Raw genomic sequence first — 17,912 nt, 5'->3', positions numbered from 1 at the left:
GGCTCAACCAATCCTCTTGCCTCAGACTCTCAAGTAGCTGGGACTACACACAGGCATATGCCACCATGTGTAGTAGGCATAGGGTCTCATTATTGCTCAGGCTGGTCTCAAACTGCTGACCTCAAGTGATCCTCCTACTTCCATTCCCCAGAGTACTAAAAATACAGGCATGAGTCAGTATGCCTGGCCCATAAGCTTTCATTTTTGGGGGGGTTGTCTGGACATCTTTCCTGAGCTCTTGATCTCTTTGCTCTTATATTATATAGGAAATAGTATCATTAGGCTTTAGTAATTTAGTCTTATCTGGGTGGCACCTGTGGCTCAAGGAGTAGGGCGCTGGTCCCATATGCCGGAGGTAGCAGGTTCATACCTGGCCCCAGCCAACAACTGTCACAATAAAATAAATAATAATATTAGCTTTCTTTAAAAACAAAATTTAGTCTTATCTGTTCAGAACTAATTTTCATCTACTCTTTCAGAATTTCTGTCTGCTTCATGATGATATTTTTTCCATTTAATGTTCATCATATGTCATTTTTCTCTTTATCATTTATTTCTGCCAATGTAAGAATGTATATTATATTTTAATTCATTTTTTAAATGATAGAATTTGCTTAAATAAACTAAATGTATTGTAGGCAAGTTAATTTCAAAAGGTTTAGATGGACAGGAGGCCAGGATTATGTTTCTTGCATACTTATAAGAGCAGAAATCAATGAAATGGAAAACAGACCTACAAAACAGAAAATCAACAAGATCAGAAGTTAGCCTTTTGAAAAGATTAATAAAAGGTAACAAAACATTTATAAGACTGAGTAAAAAAGAGAGAAAACACTATCAATAACAGTCATGAAAATGAGACATCATCACAGATCCTACAGATATGAAAAGGATAATAGGTTGGCTTGGCACCTATAGTTCAAGCGGCCAGGGTACTAGCCTCATACACTGGAGGTGGCCAATTTGAATCCAGCCCAGACCTGCCAAACAACAATGACAACTATAACCAAAAAATAGCTGGGCATTGTGGCAGATGGAGGATCGCTTAAGCCCAAGAGTTTGAGGTTGCTGTGAGCTGTGATGCCATGGCACTCTACCTAGGGCGACAGCTTGAGACTCTGTCTCCAAAAAAAAGAAAAAAAAAGAGAAAAGAAAAGGATAATAGGAAGAAGTTAAGAACAACTTTATGTTAATAAGTTTGTCAGATTAGATGAAGTGCAGTAATCATTTGAAAAATCAATTTTATCAAGACTGACACAAAAAGGAATGTAATATCCATGTATTACAATGTCTATTAAATAATTGAAATCTGTTTTTAGACACAGCCCCCTGATGGCCTGGCCTGGTGGCTTATGCCTATAATCCAACCCCTTTGCAAGGTGGGGTTATCACTTGAGGTCAGGAATTTGAGACCAGCCTGGGCAACATAGCAAGACCTGTGTCTACAAAAAAAAAATCAAAAACTTAGCCAATGTCTGTATTTCCAGCTACTTGAGGGGCTGTGACAGGAAAATCACTATATCCCAGGGGGTTGAGGCTGTAATAAGCTGTGATTATGCTGTTCCACTCTTTCCTGGGTGACAGAACAAGATTCTTTCTTAAAAAAAAGTCCTTCACTAAAAACTTCAATTGACTTTGATAGTAAATTCTTTTAAAAATTTAAGGAAGATACAGTACTAATCTTATGTTACTCTTTCATAGAAAGGAGAAAAGGGGATTATTTTCTAATTCATTTTATGAAGCCAGCAGAGTTTTGATAACAAAACCTGACAAGAACATTGTAAAGATAGAAATCTATAAGCTAATATCACCAATGAACACAACAATCCTAAACAAACAAAAACACTTAGTAAATCAAATCTGGCAATTTATAAAGAGGTTAACATATCATGACCAAGGGGGTTTAACTTAAGATCACAAGGTGAGTTTAACATTTCAAAGACAATTATTATTATTTATTTATTTTATTTTATTTTTTTGTAGAGACAGAGTCTCACTTTACTGCCCTCGGTAGAGTGCCATGACGTCACAGGACTCACAGCAACCTCCAGCTCTTGGGCTTCTGTGATTCTCTTGCCTCAGCCTTCCTAGCAGCTGGGACTACAGGCGCCCACCACAACACCCAGCTATTTTTTGGTTGCAGTTCAGCCAGGGCTGGGTTTGAACTTGCCACCTTTGGTATATGGGGCCGGCGCCCTTCTCACTGAGCCACAGGCACACCCCTCAAAGACAATTATTAACAGAAAATCATAAGCAAAATAAATAAGAAAAACCATACAACCATCTTAATAAAAAATTAGTCAATGAAATTTAAACCTGGCTTGGGGCCTGTAGCACAGTGGTTAGGGTGCCAGTCACATACACGGAGACTTGCAGGTTCAAACCTGGCCAGGCCATCTAAACAACAATGACAACTGCAACAAAAAATAGCCAGGCATTGTGGCAGGCGCCTATAGTCTCAGCTACTTGGGAGGCTGAGGCAAGAGAATTGCTTAAGCCCAAGAGTTTGGGGTTGCTGTGACGCCATGGCACTCTCTCCAGGGCGACAGTGTGAGAGAGAGTGCTGTGGTGTCACAGCAACCCCCCTCCAAAAAAAAAAAGGAAGAAAGAAATTCAAACCTAGTCATGACAAAAACACTCAGTGAATGGCTTGGCCCATTGCTCAGTGGTTAGGGCGCTGGCCACGTACACCAGGGCTGGTGGGTTCCAACCTGGCCTGGGCCTGCTAAACACCAATGACAGCAACAACAAAAATAGCTGGGCATTGTAGTGGGTGCCAGTAGTCCAAGCTACTTGGGAAGCAGAGGCAAGAGAATGGCTTAAGCCCAAGAGTTTGAGGTTGCTGTGAGCTATGACTCCACTGCACTCTACTGAGGGCGACAAAGTGAAACTCTATCTCAAAAAAGGAAAAAAAAAAAAAAGGCTCAGCACCCATAGCACAGTGGTTACAGCGCCAGCCACATACATACACCCAGGCTGGTGGGTTCAAATCCAGCTTGGGCCGGCTATACAACAATGACAACTGCAATAACAACAACCACAAAATAGCTGGGTGTTGTGGTGGGTGCCTGTAGCCCCAGCTACTTGGGAGGCTGAGGCAAGAGAATCACTTAAGCCCAAGAGTTGGAGGTTGCTATGAGCTGTGATGCCACAGTACTCTACTGAGGGTGACATAGTGAGACTCTGTTTCAAAAGAAGAAAGGGAGGAAGGAAAAACAGTGAAGTAGGAACAGAAAGAAACTTCTTCAATTTGTTTCAGGTATCTACAAAATCCTACGGCTCATATCATACTAAATTGTGAGTTGTGAAATACTGAGTGTTTTTACCTCTAGGGTCAGACAAAATGTTTGCTATCACCACTTCTATTCAAAATTGTACTAGAGGTTCAAGCAAGTGCAATAATGGCAGAAAAAAGAAATAAAGAGCATATAGCTTAAAAATGAAGATTTGGAAGTGTTATTCACAGAGAACATGATGTGTACACAGAAAATTTACACACAATCTATTAGAACTAATTGGTGAATTAAGTGAAACAAATTGTTTCTATATATTAGACAGAAAAAGTTGGGAAATGAAATGTAAAAACCACATCATTTACAATTACAAATCTTAAGTATCTGTAAATTAACTTAGCAAGTCATTGTAGTGAAAGCTATAAAATATGGAGCAAAATAAATGAAGACATATCATGTAAATCAATATATTTTTGTTGATTGCTGCAGTAAGGGGCTTAAATTTTTTTGTACTCCTCTGATCCCACATGCTCTTATAGATGCCCCCATACTGACTGGGAGCTTGGTCATGTGACTTCCTCTGGTCAATGGGACAGTAGAAGCTGTGATATAAGCAGAAACATGGGCTGTGTACGAGTTTGCTCTCTTAGCATACTTTGCTCCATGGACAAGCCTGAGCTGGCTTGCTGCCATATGAATGACCATTTAGAGAGGGCTTCAAGTTGATATATATATATATTTTTTTGAGAGTCTCACTTTCTTGCCCCCGGGGTAGAGTGCTGTGGTATCATAGCTCACAGCAACCTCAACCTCTTGGGCTCGAGTGATCCTCTTGCCTCAGCCTCCTGAGTAGCTGGGACTACAGGCTCTCGCCACAACACCTGGCTATATTTTAGAGATGGGGGGGTCTTGCTTTTGCTCAGGCTGGTCTCAAACTTGTGAGCTCAGGAAATCCACCCTCCTCAGCTTCCCAGAGTGCTGGGATTGTAGGAGTTAGTCACTGTGCCTGGCCTAAGTTGATCTTTCTGTACCAAAAGAGGTCAAGTACTTTTTTTTCCATGACACTCTGTGCAACGTCAATGACAGAATGTGAGCCATTGTCTATTTAATCCTGCTAGACTGTTAGGCCCGTGAGAGTGAACCTAACTCGACGACTGTAGCAAAAGTCCCTAGCCTTATGCCCAGCACATATTGGGGGTTAAGAACTTTATAAATGAAGGAATGGTTTGGATTATGAAGGCTTGCTTTAAACCTTTGACTTTGCCAATTATTAGCTCTGTAGCCTTGAATCACTCTTGTTTTCATAAGCTTCACTTATAAAATGGGTTGCTGTGAGAAACAATCTTTATACAAATTTTCCTCTTCTTCCCATTCTCTTCCCTGCTCTCTACCAGGTCTTCCAGAACTATCACAAGCTAGCAGGGTGGATGATCCAAAGAGTATAAGACGAAAACTTCAGGCCATCGATCTGAGATTTTCCCAGACAGGGTTCAAATGCACATTCTGTCTTACTCCAGAATTTATCTTGTTTGTTTATAGTTTGTTTCCGTTTGGCCTTCCTCAGTGGTCTTACACATTTTCATGGTTGGGATCCAATCTAAATCATCTTTGTAGCTCCAGCACCTATCAGAGTATCTGACATAAGGCAGTTAGTCAAAAACTGCATGTGGGTGGCACCTGTGGTTCAAAGGATTAGGGCGCCTGCCCCATATGCCGGAGGTGGTGGGTTCAAACCTAGCGCCAGCCAAAAACTGCATGTGGAGTAAATAGTTACACATTTTGCTGTAGGTGACCTATAATTCAATTTGCAGAGAAGCTTTACAGATTGTGGGGCTTGAGAGAGCAGTGGTCTCATCCATGAAACCCCATCTAACAGAGCTAGTTTTAAAGATGAGTTCTGACTCTAAAGATGAGTTCTGGCTTAACAAGGGAGACCTCTGGTACTTTGTTTCCTTTATTTGGCCACTTGCTGTCTAGACATCTGTCTATTAAAAAACACCTTTAGGGCGGTGCCTGTGGCTCAGCGGGTAGGGCGCCGGTCCCATATGCCGGAGGTGGCAGGTTCAAACCCAGCCCCGGCCAAATTAAAAAAAAAAAAAAAAAAAAAACACCTTTAATATAAATAATTCTGGATGGCACATTGTGCTTGCTTTTCTCTCTCCAGGGCAAATAATGCCGGTTCCTTTGGCAATCTCGTGATCAGAAACTAGGCTATACTCTAATGAGGGTGTCCTGAGTATGATGGAAGATTAACGCTGGGCCATTCTATTTTGATATATCCTGGGATTTTACTGGTTTAAGAATACTGCAAAATGGCAAAGCTGGAGTTCCTTCTATACTCATTTCCCTTTAAGAGCAATAATGGCTGTTTCTTGCTTTTGGAGCAAGTGACTATTAGGGACCTCTGATCAGTAGTCCAGACAAAACTAGGGGTACAGCAAATGCCCTTTGGAATGTAGAGCAGAAATCATGTCATAAGAAGCAATTGAGAGACGTTTTAATGAGAGGGAGGAACATGAGAGTGGTTTTCAGGTACTTAGGGAAATAAGGAAGGAAGCAACTATTTGCTGGGTGCCCACTAGGGTCCTGTACTCTGGGAATTGTTGCTACACACGTTTAGTTTTATTTCTGAAATGAGAAGTGGGAAGAAGCTTATTTTATGATATTATAAAGAGTAAGGTCTTGGGCCATTAAATTCAAAACTATAGAGGCATAGTGTCTATTTTTTCTCCTAATTACCATTAGTTGATCATAGAAAATTTGTGAAAACATAGCACAAAGAAGACAAATTATCACATATAATTGTACCATTCAGAGATAAATGTTACAAAAGTTTGTTTTCATATATACACTTTTTTTGGAGATAGAGTCTCACTCTGTCACCCGGGGTAGAGTGCCGTGGCATCACAGCTCACAGCAACCTCAAACTCGAGGGCTTGAGCAATCCTTTTGCCTCAGCTTCCAGAGTAGCTGGGACTATAGGCATAGGCCTCATGCCCAGCTAGTTTTTCTATTTTTAGTAGAGACAGAGTCTCTGCTTAGGCCAGTCTCGAACTCCTGAACTCAAGCAATCCACCTGTCTCAGTCTCCCAGAGTGCTAGGACTACAGGCATGAGCCATTGCACCCAGCCTCTTACATACATTTTTTATTATAAAATTAAAGTTATACAAAATATACTGCTTTATAGCTTCCTTTTATCATCTAACAGACTCTAGTCATTTTACTCATGTTGTGAAATATTCCTTATCATGTGTTCTATTTTCCCAAGTCAATATGCTGCATTCTTTAACTGAACCTCTATGAACCTCCACTACTGGACAGTTAGGTTGTTTCCAAGGTATCGCTTAAAGATGTCCTTGATGAGAGTCACACAATGGGTGGAAGCTTGGCCTAGGGAAACATATTGACTGACCAAGTGTGAAAAGAAAAGATGTTTATCAAGGAATGAGAAGACTCCAGTGGGAAAATCACAACTTTTCTTCAAACATTTGAAAGTTGTCATTCAGACAGGGTAAGACATGCTCTGTATAGTATCAAATGGGAAGATTTAGAAACAATGGGTGAAAAGGTGGGGTGGAGATTAATCCATAGCATGTGAAGATGAATTTTCTATAGCTCAGGGCAACCAAGTAAGGTCTGGGCAGCTTTAGGAGGGAGTGACCTGCCAGCTAATGAAGATGCTAGAACGTAGGCCAGAAGTCACTTAGGTGAACTGTGTATTGAATACATCTACTTGAGAGACTCAAGTGCTTTGAGAACATAAAAGAACTTGTTTATTTACTTATTTTTGAGAGGGGAGAGGGTCTTAGAAAAGGTACAAGGAGTTAAAATTTAATCCTCTTGGCTTGGCACCCGTAGCACAATGGTTATGGCACCAGCCACATACACTAAGGCTGGCAGGTTCAAACCCAGCCTGGGCCTGCTAAACAATAATGACAACTACAACAACAAAAAAATAGTCTGGCGTTGTGGTGGGCACCTGTAGTCCCAGCTACTTGGGAGGCTGAGGCAAGAGAATCATTTAAGCCCAAGAGTTGGAGGTTGCTGTGAGCTGTGATGCCATAGCACTCTACCAAGGGTGACATATTGAGACTCTGTCTCAAAAATATATATATTTAAAAAAAATGTAATCCTCTTATTATTTATATCATGGCCCCCATATGTATATATGGATTTGTAGTTTACAAAGTATTACAAAGACACCCAGTTAGTGTGAGGAAACAGATTCAGAAAGTTTAAGTAAACCACTCAAGTTCCTATCACAAGGAGGTAGAGATTAGACCAGATCTCCCGACAACCGCTCTTTTTTTCCATTTGTTGTTATTATTATCCAGGTCACCAATCCCTGATTCAGAAAGTTTAAGTAAACCACTCAAGTTCCTATCACAAGGAGGTAAAGATTAGACCAGATCTCCCGACAACCGCTCTTTTTTTTCATTTGTTGTTATTATTATCCAGGTCACCAATCCCTTCTAGAAAATCCACACTCATGAGACATTGCCAATGCCCTGCCTCACTGTAAGAACATGAAAATGTCTCTAACGACTACTGTGAAAAAACTGTCCCTGCATAGTTCACAGGGAAGGTTTCCTGTGTGGAAATTCCATATCCTTTCTACCCCACGGCTGTGGCTTAATGATTAGGGTTTTTGACAGGTAAAAGTGGGGCTCCTTCCCACTCCAACATCTGTGTGTGACTCTTTGATGGCTCAGGTGCCTTCTGCTCAGGGCAGGGTCTGAGAGCCTTGAGTGAATCCAGTTAGCCTGCTATCTCACTCATACCTTCCACCCTGTCAACTCATATCCCTGCAAAACAGGGCTTCCACCCCCACCTCTATCTGTCCAGCTGCAAAGCACACCCCCAGGAATTTATTCCTGCTTCCAGAGTCCATCCTGAACTCTCCTAGCCTCCACCCCATCCATCCCTTTGGGGCAAGACAATCTGGAAAGAAGTACCAAAGTCCCTGTTTGGTTACAGGAGGGATCTTAGATGACCAGCTCCCTGTTGCCACTCCTAGGGTGTCCTTTCTAGCAAAAGCAAATCAGAGGGTTTCTGTGACAGTGACTCCCCCCCAAAAAAGTCACCCTCCTCCATCACTCCAGTAATGCCACTGCAGCCCACCCTCTGGGCTCACATTCCTCCCACTGACATTCACCCCCTATCTTCAGGAAGCCTGTATCCATACCAGAGGGAAAGGAAGGAGGAAACAGATGGCTACCCCTTCACCCCAGAGTGACACATACTCCCCTTGCTTTTAACCATTTCCTGGCTTTAATTATGTGCCTACTCCATCCTACTCTTGCTGTTTTGCAATTCTCTGCTGACTCTGTTCTTTCAAAATCATTTATTTGGTGCCCATTATATACTAGACACTGGGCTAAGCACTACAGGGAGCTAGGTTTGTACCCTCAGAGGGTTTTCTTTTCACTTGGCTGATGGAAAAAGAACCTGCAATGACAATCAGGGAGATAAGCGCTTTGATAAGAGAATGAGGCCTTCCCAGGGAGAGCAGAGCAGACAGGAAAGAACCAGTCCTGTTTTGGGAGCATAAACTGGAGAAGCCACAGCCGAGAAATCCTGAGGAGTCAGATCATGAAGGGATTGGGGTCCCAATCTCTGGACATTCCAATGTTATTCCGAAAGCCATGAGGAGTCCTTTCAGCTTTTTAGTGGCAATGATATGATACTGAATTTAATTAATAGAATTAGCCTTGAGGAACAGGGTGAAGGATAAAGGAGTCAGGGAGGCTGAGAAAAGGCTTGGATTCTTCATTTTATTCTTTTTTGATCCGTTTGGATTTTTAAACCATGTCCTTGAATTTTTTTAGTCTTGAAAATAGTTATTATCTAGAAAATAGTAGTAGTGGCTCCATCATCTTATAAGGAAATATAATAAAAGATTTCTTTCCTTCTTTTTTCGAGAGAAGGTCTCACCATGTTGCCCGGGCTGGAATGCAGTGGATGCCCTCAGGTGCAGTCATAATGCCCGATAGCCTTGAACTCCTGGCCCCCAATGATGCTATCTGGTAGCTGGAATTACAGGTGGGCACTACCCTTAATTTTGCTTTTAAAAGTCTAGAATCAAATGTAGAGATGAGAATGGACAGATGTCTTTTGCCCTTCATTAATGGACTTTGCTACTTGACCCTGGCCTTAAACTGTGTGCAGGTGGAAGGCTATTATTTTTGCATTTGGGATATAGAAGTTAACAGACTTGGCCACCCAGGTCCTGTTTAGACCTCTGTCCAAGGAGAATGCCCAAATCTATAGTTTCTCCAACTGGACATTGCGTGGCCGAACTGCTGACCGTGCCAGGACGCTTTGGTTTGAGAAGTGCTGCTCTAACACAGCCAGCTAGCCATGTCACTGGGTCTCCACAGCGGCTTTTTCTTCTTCCCTCTTTTCTGACTACAACAATCTGAACTCTGGCACTAGAGAAATTCTATCCATCTTATGTGGGGAAAAACCATTTCCTGCTTCTATACAAATCACTGGACAATTTCTCCACAGTTTTATGGTTGCTGAAAACCTTGTATGGGATGGAGGAAAATGGGGAATAAGTACCAGCTCATCATTCATTTAAAAATCCAAAACAATCCTCATTAGTATAGTGGTGTCTAAAAAAAGTTAAAAAAAATGCAAAACAAAACAGTATTTACAATATGTCAGATATGGTACTTGGGATAAAAAGATGAAAATACAAGATCCTTACCCTTAAAGCACTAATAGTTTAGAAAAGGACATACAAATACAGTCCAATAAAATAGTAACACTGCTATAACTACAACATATTTTGAATTGAATAGAATGAAAATTGGAAAAATATTGAAGATAGTAGCAGTCAATGTGCATACCATTAAATTCTGTAGGAATATCAAACAACATCCAGTAAATACTTGGATTAAAAAGCCAGGAAAAGAAGGAAGAACTCTCAAGAACTATTAAGGTAATGAACCACTGAAGACAGGAATCTTTGTAGAAGTCTGTGTGCCTCCTACATAATTTCTAATCCATTTACTTATTATTTTTCATAGTTTCCTTTTGTTTTTTTTTTTGAGCCAGAGTCTCACTATGTCTCCCTCAGTAGAGTGCTGTCGCATCACAGCTCACAGCAACCTCAAACTCTTGGGCTTAAGCGATTCTTTTGCCTCAGCCTCCCAAGTAGCTGAGACTACAGGTGCCCACCACAACACTCAGCTATTTTTTGTTGCAGTTGTCATTGTTTAGCAGGCCCGGGCTGGGTTCAACCCGCCAGCCTCGGTGCATGTGACTGGCACCATAACCACTGTGCTACAGGCACCAAGCCTTTTCATAGTTTCTTTATGACATTTTCCTCAACCTGTTAATTTTGAGGAAGCTATTATGTACCTATGAATCAATATATAAAAGTGGATTCTTTTCAAGTCTTGCCCAAATATTGCAACATATTATTTCAAGAGATTCTGAAATAGTATAATGTGAAGTAGACAATTTAACCATTTCATATCTTCTATTTAACTTTATCTTAAACATCACAGGAAACAAAATGTTAATAATTCATAAAATATTGGTACACATGCTTACATGATAAGGAAGGCAATGAATATTTTCTTTTTTAAAAAACAGCACCATTCGAACCATATTTGACATAAAACAACCTTGTAACCTTAAGATGCTGGGAGAGAGCTCTTGGTCCAGAGGCTGATTAAGAGGAGGCAGGAGGACCAGGTTTTGTGGCTCACGCCTGTAATCCTACACTCTAGGAGGCCATGGTGAGAGGATCACTTGAGGCCAGGAATTCAAGATCAGCCTGAGTAAGAGCCTGACCTCATCTCTGTTAAAAAAAGAAAAAATTAGCTGGGGGGTGGTTGTTGTGGTGGGCATCTATAGTCCCAGCTACTTGAGAGGCTGAGATAGGGGGATCACTTGAGCCCAGGAGTTTGAGGTTGCAGTGAGCTATCATGATGTCACTGTACTCTAGCCCAAGAGACAGGGCTGGGAGGAGGAGGGCTGAGAGGAAGGATCCGTATACCCATCTAACAATAGCATATGGCCTTCCATTTTTCTTTTCTTCCTTCCTTCCTTTTTTTTGAGACAAGGTCTCACTTTGTTGCCCTTGGTAGAGTGTTGTGCCGTCATAGCTCAAAACAACCTCAAACTCCTGGGCTCAAGAGATTCTCTTGCCTCAGCCTCCCAAGTAGCTGGCAGTACAGGTGCCTGTCACAATGCCCACTAATTTTAGAGACAGGGTCTTGCTCTTGCTTGAATCTGTCACTTCAGGCAATCTACCTGTCTTGGTCTCCCAGCATGCTAGGATCACCTCTTTTTTTTTTTTTTTTAGTAAAATTTCAAAAATGAAATCAAATTTTAAAATGACAACTTCTGGTGGCACCTATGGCGGAAAGGAATAGGGCGCTGGCTCATATACCAGAGGTGGTGGGTTCAAACCCAGCCCCGGCCAAAAATTGCAATAAATAAGTAAATAAAATGACACCTTCCTTGCCTCCCCAAATATGTGTCAGATATATACAGGCAGGACACAAATACCAAATAAACATACTTTTAAAAAGACACTAAATGGTCAAAGAAATGCAAGTTAAAACAAAAGAGTGTGGTAGGGCGTAGGAAAAAGTCTTTCTCACATACTGTTAATACTTGTAGGAGTGCCAATTGGTGGAGTATTTGAGGGACGTTTTGATAACATGAATGAAAATCTTTTTAAGGATACATGCCTTGGGCGGCGCCTGTGGCTCAGTTGGTAAGGCGCCGGCCCCATATACCGAGGGTGGTGGGTTCAAACCCGGCCCCAGCTGAACTGCAACCAAAAAAATAGCCAGGCTTTGTGGCGGGCGCCTGTAGTCCCAGCTACTCAGGAGGCTGAGGCAAGAGAATTGCCTAAGCCCAGGAGTTGGAGGTTGCTGTGAGCTGTGTGAGGCCACGGCACTCTACGGAGGGCCATAAAGTGAGACTCTGTCTCTACAAAAAAAAAAAAAAAAAAAAAAGGATACATGCCTTTACCTGAAGGAAATAACTGGGCAGGTGTCTAAAATGTATGTGCTGAGTTTTCACAACCTTATTTGTAATAACAATAACGATAAAGAAAGGAAAACTTCCTTCAAAAATAGAGGAGTGGTTAAATAAATGGTCCATTCAAATGACGAAATGCTATGAGTTGTTAAAATAATTTTCTAAATTTCAATTTATTAACAAAAAATGCATTCATAGAGTAATTTTAAGTAAAAATGACATGAAACCTACATATGTGTGTTATATACAGGGTGTCCATAAAGTTTATTTATAATTAGTTGTAACTATTTAAATTGCACCAGAACTTTATGGCTACCCTGTGTATGTTGTGTGAGTAGGCTCACATCTTCCTGGACAAGTTTGGAAGCATATAGACTAATGTGAAAATACTAGCAAGGTTTTTTTTTCTGGGTAAGATCTGTGAGTAATCTTTACAGCTTTACTGTTTTCCATATTGTAAAATTGTCTATAATGACCATACATTACCCTTACTTTTTGGTTTTGGTTTAGAGAATCGAACTTCTTGATCCACGGTATGCTACAACTGTCAGTTTATATAAGGTCTCTCTACATGCCACTATGCTGGGACAAATTGCAAACTGTTCACCTTCTAACCTGGTGTGAGAGGCAGATATAGGAGTATTAGTTTGTTTGTCTGTCCCTGGAGTATTTGGTTCATAACTCCCAGTAAGATTCCAACAACTGAACTTTCAGTCTTAGAATAGCACATCACCAAGAGCAATTCCCAAGGGATGGTAAACCAATCAAAAGAAACCACCATCTTGGCCAGGGTCTCTGTGTTAAAGTTTCCTTTAGTGCCATAACAAAGTACTACAAACTAGGTGGCTTAAAGAACAGAAATCTACAGTCTCACAACTCTGGAGTCAGAAGTCCAAAATTAAGATGTTGGCAGGGGGCCAGGCATGGTGGCTCACCGGTAAATCCTAGCACTCTGGGACGCTGAGGTGGGTGGACTGCCTGAGCTCACGAGTTTGAAACCACCCTGAGCTAGAGCAAGACCCCATGTCTAAAAAAAATAGCTGGGCCTTGTGGCAGGTGCCTGTAGTCCCAGCTACTTGGGAGGCTGAAGCAAGAGAATCGCTTGAGCCCAAGGGTTTGAGGTTGCTGTGAGCTGTGACACCACAGCACCCTACCAAGGGCGACATAGTGAGACTCCGATATCTGAGAGGGAATCTGTTCCACATCTTGTTGGTAGTCTCCGGCAGCCTCGGTGTTCCTCGGTTTGCAGACGGTGGTCTTCTCCATATCTCCATAGCCTTTCCTGTGTATGTTTGCCTGTGTCCACATTTCCCCCTCCACAGGGGCACAAATCATTGAGATTAGGATTTATCTTAGAGACATTTGAACTTGATAACCTCTGTAAAGACCCCACCTCCAAATAATACTGCAGCAAGTTGGTGTGGTGAAAAGAAAGAACAGTAGTTTTGTAATTGTACCTGGGTTTGAATCACAGCTGCTGCTGTGACCTTAGGAAAGTCATTTCAATACTTGTTTTCTCATCCATATAATGGGGATGAAAGGTTGCTGTATGCATTAGAAATACTCCAGAATGTGCTGGATAAGGGCAGGTTATTGATTACCTGTGAGTTGGAGGTCTTTGCCTTTCCGGTTAACTTCTATGAATAGATACATGTGCAGGTGAATCTTGTGGGGAAGAGTCTCAGATCACAGCAAGGATTTAATATCCAAACTTGGTTAACACTGAACTGGCACCTGTGCTAGAATCTTCCTTGCCTACAAGTGTTCATGTGTTTTCTGAGCCAGCCATAATTTAGAGGCTACTTTTTAGGTGAAGCCTATATAAAACCACTTCACAGCCTTCCAACTTAGGCATGACAGTTTATTGGTCAATGTTGTGTAAGGCTTCTCATTGGGAGGAAAAAGAAGGGTGCAGCCTTTTCTATGTGAAGACCAGCAATGGCTTCTATTTCTGCATGTCTATAATCTCAAGATTCTGCCTCATTCTCATAATCTTCTAGATTGATTTTACTAAAGGCTCAGCACCTGTAGCTCAGCACTCTCCCGAGGGTGACAAACTGAGACTGACTCAAAAAAAAAAAAAAAAAAAAAGACAAGGACACATTTCTTGAGATATTGTCATATTCTCAGGTTACCTAAAAGATTAATCATGCAAGTTTCCTCTCTTACTAGTAATAAATGTTTGACTCAAATTTAGCCTTAAATGTTGCAAATGCTGAAATGTTCTGACGGAAGTAAAATCCTGGTTTGCCGTGGGAGTTAGGAGAGCCGCAGGACCCAGGAGGAGTTTGTTGCATAGATGGAAGTTTGAGCCAGGTAGTGAACTCTTCTGAATAGGGACACTCTTGGACATTTCCTCTTTCTTCAAAACAATTAACTTGAATGTGAACTTTAATTGCACTAGCTGAGCAATTTTTTTCCCCCAGTCTCACTATGTCACCCTCAGTAGAGTGCTGTCGCGTCACAGCTCACAGCAACCTCAAACTCTTGGGATTAAGTGATCCTCTTGCCTCAGCCTCCCAAGTAGCTGGGATTACAGGCGCCGGCCACAATGCCCCGCTATTTTTTGGTTGCAGTTGTCATTGTTGTTTAGCTCGCCCGGGCGGCTTGTACACGCCAGCTTCCATGTATGTGGCCAGAGCCCTCCTCACTGAGCTACGGGCGCTGAGCCTAGCTGAGCAATTTTGAAAAAGTCAGTAACTTTTATCAGTCAAGGCAACTTTTTGATATTAAGGAGAATCAGTCTGAAGCAAGTGATTTGCCTTACTACTTTTTGCTTAATTTATTTCAGGTTCAGTCTGATTTCTTTCAGAGCCTGGGCTCATTTGAATGGTTGTCTTAGTGTATCAACACCCTTATAACTGCAGGAAGGAAACTTCTGTTGGAAATGATTTAAAGCAAGCGTCTTTCCTTGAGTCACGCAGGATGGAGACTAACATTTATTACAAGTCTGTTTTTACACTTAATATTATTTATAAGTTTGTATCTGTTGCCACTGTATCTGTGAACGGTTTCAGCTTAGGAAAAAATTGGCATGAACACACTCATCAGATAGCAAAATCAATCAGATGAGTGACTTGTGGTGTAAAATAGTATGTGTGTATATATACCCTTTTTAGCCATACAGTTATTAAATGCCACTATATTAGAGGTGTTACAAAATACAATTTTTAGCCGGTGGTCTTTTTCTACTAATTACAAAGTAGCCAGCACTGCATACTTCAGTTTTAATGCCTATGGAGCGTATCCAGCAATAGCCAGGCAGAAGGGGTAGACAGAATAAAAAAGGAAAGGAAAGCCTGAATGTTAATAGAGTTTTGATTGTTAAGGACAAGGGGCACATTAATAATCTGGAAACTGAGGTGTTTGGAAGTGAGCTGGAAGACAAGGATACAGCGAAAGCTATAGAGAACTCTTTTAAGGGGCATTCCGATGGAGGAGGCAAGCTGCGGTCAGACCATGGCGAGGTTCTGATGGACGGGAAAGGATGGGAGAGCGTGCACAGCCTAAAAAGTTTTTATGGTGGCTCCGTCTGTAGTTTTCTGAAGGTTGGTATAGGCTGCTGCAAAAAGCAAGCGGCAGGATTTAATCAAGGTGTCCGCCGCGGGGCCATCCCCGACTCGAGCGAACCGTCCGAATTCCAGAGATGTCTGAAACGCTGAGGCGGCCTCCTCCCCACCCCCACCCCGCCCTCCCGAGCATTTTCCGGAGAGGGGGGTACGTAAGCCCATCGAAAAACAGTTTGAACGCGCAGACGTCCGCACGCCGCGCGGCCCCCGGGTGGAAAGGCGAGCGCCGCGCCCTGTAAAGCTATAGCCTCCGACCTGGGTGCGCGGGGCAGGGTTCCCGGGTCCAGCCCGAAGGCCGCGGCGCCCCGGCCCCTCCCCCGCCCGAAGCCACGCGCCCCTCCCCCCGGCGCAGGCGGGGCTGCGGGCGCACGACGCGGAAGCGCGGGGCTGCGGGGGCGGCGGCGCGGCAGGCCGCGCGCGCTCCCTGGGCCGCAGTCGGCGCGGGCGCGGCGGGCCCGGGGTTGGACGGGGCGAGGCGGCCGGGGAGGCGGCGGCGCTCGCGTACAGGCCCGGCCGCCGCCGCCTCGCCCTTCTACTCCGGCCCCTTCCCTCCCCTCCTTCTGCCCGTCCGTTCCCCTTCTCTCCCCTCCCCCGGGCTAATCACGCGCCCTCCTCTGACACTCGTAGCGGGCCCGAGCTCCGAATTTATCCTTCACGTGACCTGAGGGGGTTGGGTGGTTGGTCGGGTACGCAGGGGAGAGGGAAAGGAGGGAACGGAATCTGCCGTTACCCGAGCAACAGGCCCCGCCCGCCGGCTTGGGGCCGGGGGGCGGGAGAAGGACGTCTGCACGTCAGCCGGGGTTTTGCGTTTTGATTGACAGTTGCTATAGCGACCGGGTCGGTCCGTCGCCATTTTGTTGGTTGGTTTTTTTTTAAACCCTTTCGCTTCCCGCCCGAATAATAATAAAAAGCCCCATTGGAGTGAGGCGGGGGTGGCGGCGGCAACCGCGGCGGGGGTATCCGGGGAGACTGCTGCCGTCGCTGCTGCTGATCGCGGCCCAGGTCGGGCTCAGGGAGCGGACACCCCGAGCGGGGGGTGCGAGCGCCGCCGCCGCCGCTTCTGCTGCTGCTGTTCCTGCTGCTGCTGTTGGTGCCGCTGCCGCCGCCGCCGGCGAGCGGGCGGGACCGGTGTGAGTGTGCGAGTGTGTGTGCGAGTGAGCGTGTGCGAGAGCGAGTGTGCGTGCGTGTGTGTGTGTGTGAGTGTAGGAGCGAGTGTCTGTCTGTCCGTGCGGGGACTCGGGGGCGGGCAGTTCGGGCTCTCCTGGCGGAGGAGCCGCCGCCGCCGCCGCCGCTCGGGCCCCGGCGCTTCTCGCTGCGCAGGTTCGGAGCGCGCGCCATTTTGTGAGATTTACAAAATCCTTCTCGGGAAGAAGCCGCCGGGAGCGGCCGCCACTCGGCGCCCGGCCTCTCCGCCGCCGCCCTCAGCGCCGGGCCGGGCCGGGCCGCGCGGCCCCGCCGCCGGGACTTGGGATCCGGGGACTGCGGTATTTGCCGGGGAGGGAGCTGTCGCCTCCCCGGCCCCGGGCGCCGCTGGAACCGCGAGCCGGAGAAAGACTGAACAGGCTGCGGCGCAGCCAGGAGCCGGGAACGCCGGGGGCGGAGAGAGGCGGCTGGGTCGGCGCTGGCTGCGGAGGCTGCGGAGGCCTCGGCGGGAGCGCAGCGCGGGAGCCGGAGGCTGAGACTCACCGGAGGAAGCGGCGCGAGCGCCCCGCCATCGTCCCGGTGAGTGTCCGGCCTGGCCGCGGCCCCGCCCGGCCCGGCCCAGCGCTCGGCTCCTCCGGCGGCCTGCAGCCGGGCCCGCGCCGAGGCTGGCCGGGCGGAGGGAGGGACCTGCCATTTTAGGAGGAGGCGCCGCCGGCCTGGGGCTGGCCGCCGGGGGAGGGAGCCCGAAGGCCGGGTCCCGGAGGAGAGGCGGGTGCGAGCGGAGGGAAAGTTGCGGAGGGTGGGAGCGGGGGCCGCGGCCTCCCGGGAGCCGGGGCCTGGGGGGCAGAAGAAAGCGCCAGACCTTCACTGGTCGCCCGAGCGAAGGGGTGGAGGTTTTCTTCCTCCTCCTCCTCTTCCTCCTCATCCTCTTTCCCCAGCTCCTCCCTCGTCCCTCCTCTT

General features: G+C 45.1%; 1 protein-coding gene across 4 annotated transcripts in view; it reads left to right on the top strand.

Annotated features, from left to right (window-relative positions):
• The first annotated feature begins 17,043 nt into the window (after positions 1-17,043).
• Positions 17,044-17,912, top strand: part of DYRK1A (dual specificity tyrosine phosphorylation regulated kinase 1A) — a 154,036-nt gene continuing 153,167 nt past the window's right edge. For 3 of the 4 annotated variants that reach the window (XM_053564832.1, XM_053564827.1, XM_053564828.1), the window contains exon 1: positions 17,044-17,531. The gene's annotated coding sequence lies outside the window, so the exon portion shown is untranslated. The remainder of the gene's footprint in view (positions 17,532-17,912) is intronic. The other variant, XM_053564831.1, reaches the window with a different exon arrangement.

Source organism: Nycticebus coucang, chromosome 16 (assembly GCF_027406575.1).
Source record: "Nycticebus coucang isolate mNycCou1 chromosome 16, mNycCou1.pri, whole genome shotgun sequence".
NCBI classification, from domain to species: domain Eukaryota; kingdom Metazoa; phylum Chordata; class Mammalia; order Primates; family Lorisidae; genus Nycticebus; species Nycticebus coucang.
This window is presented reverse-complemented; position numbering and strand designations above follow the sequence as displayed.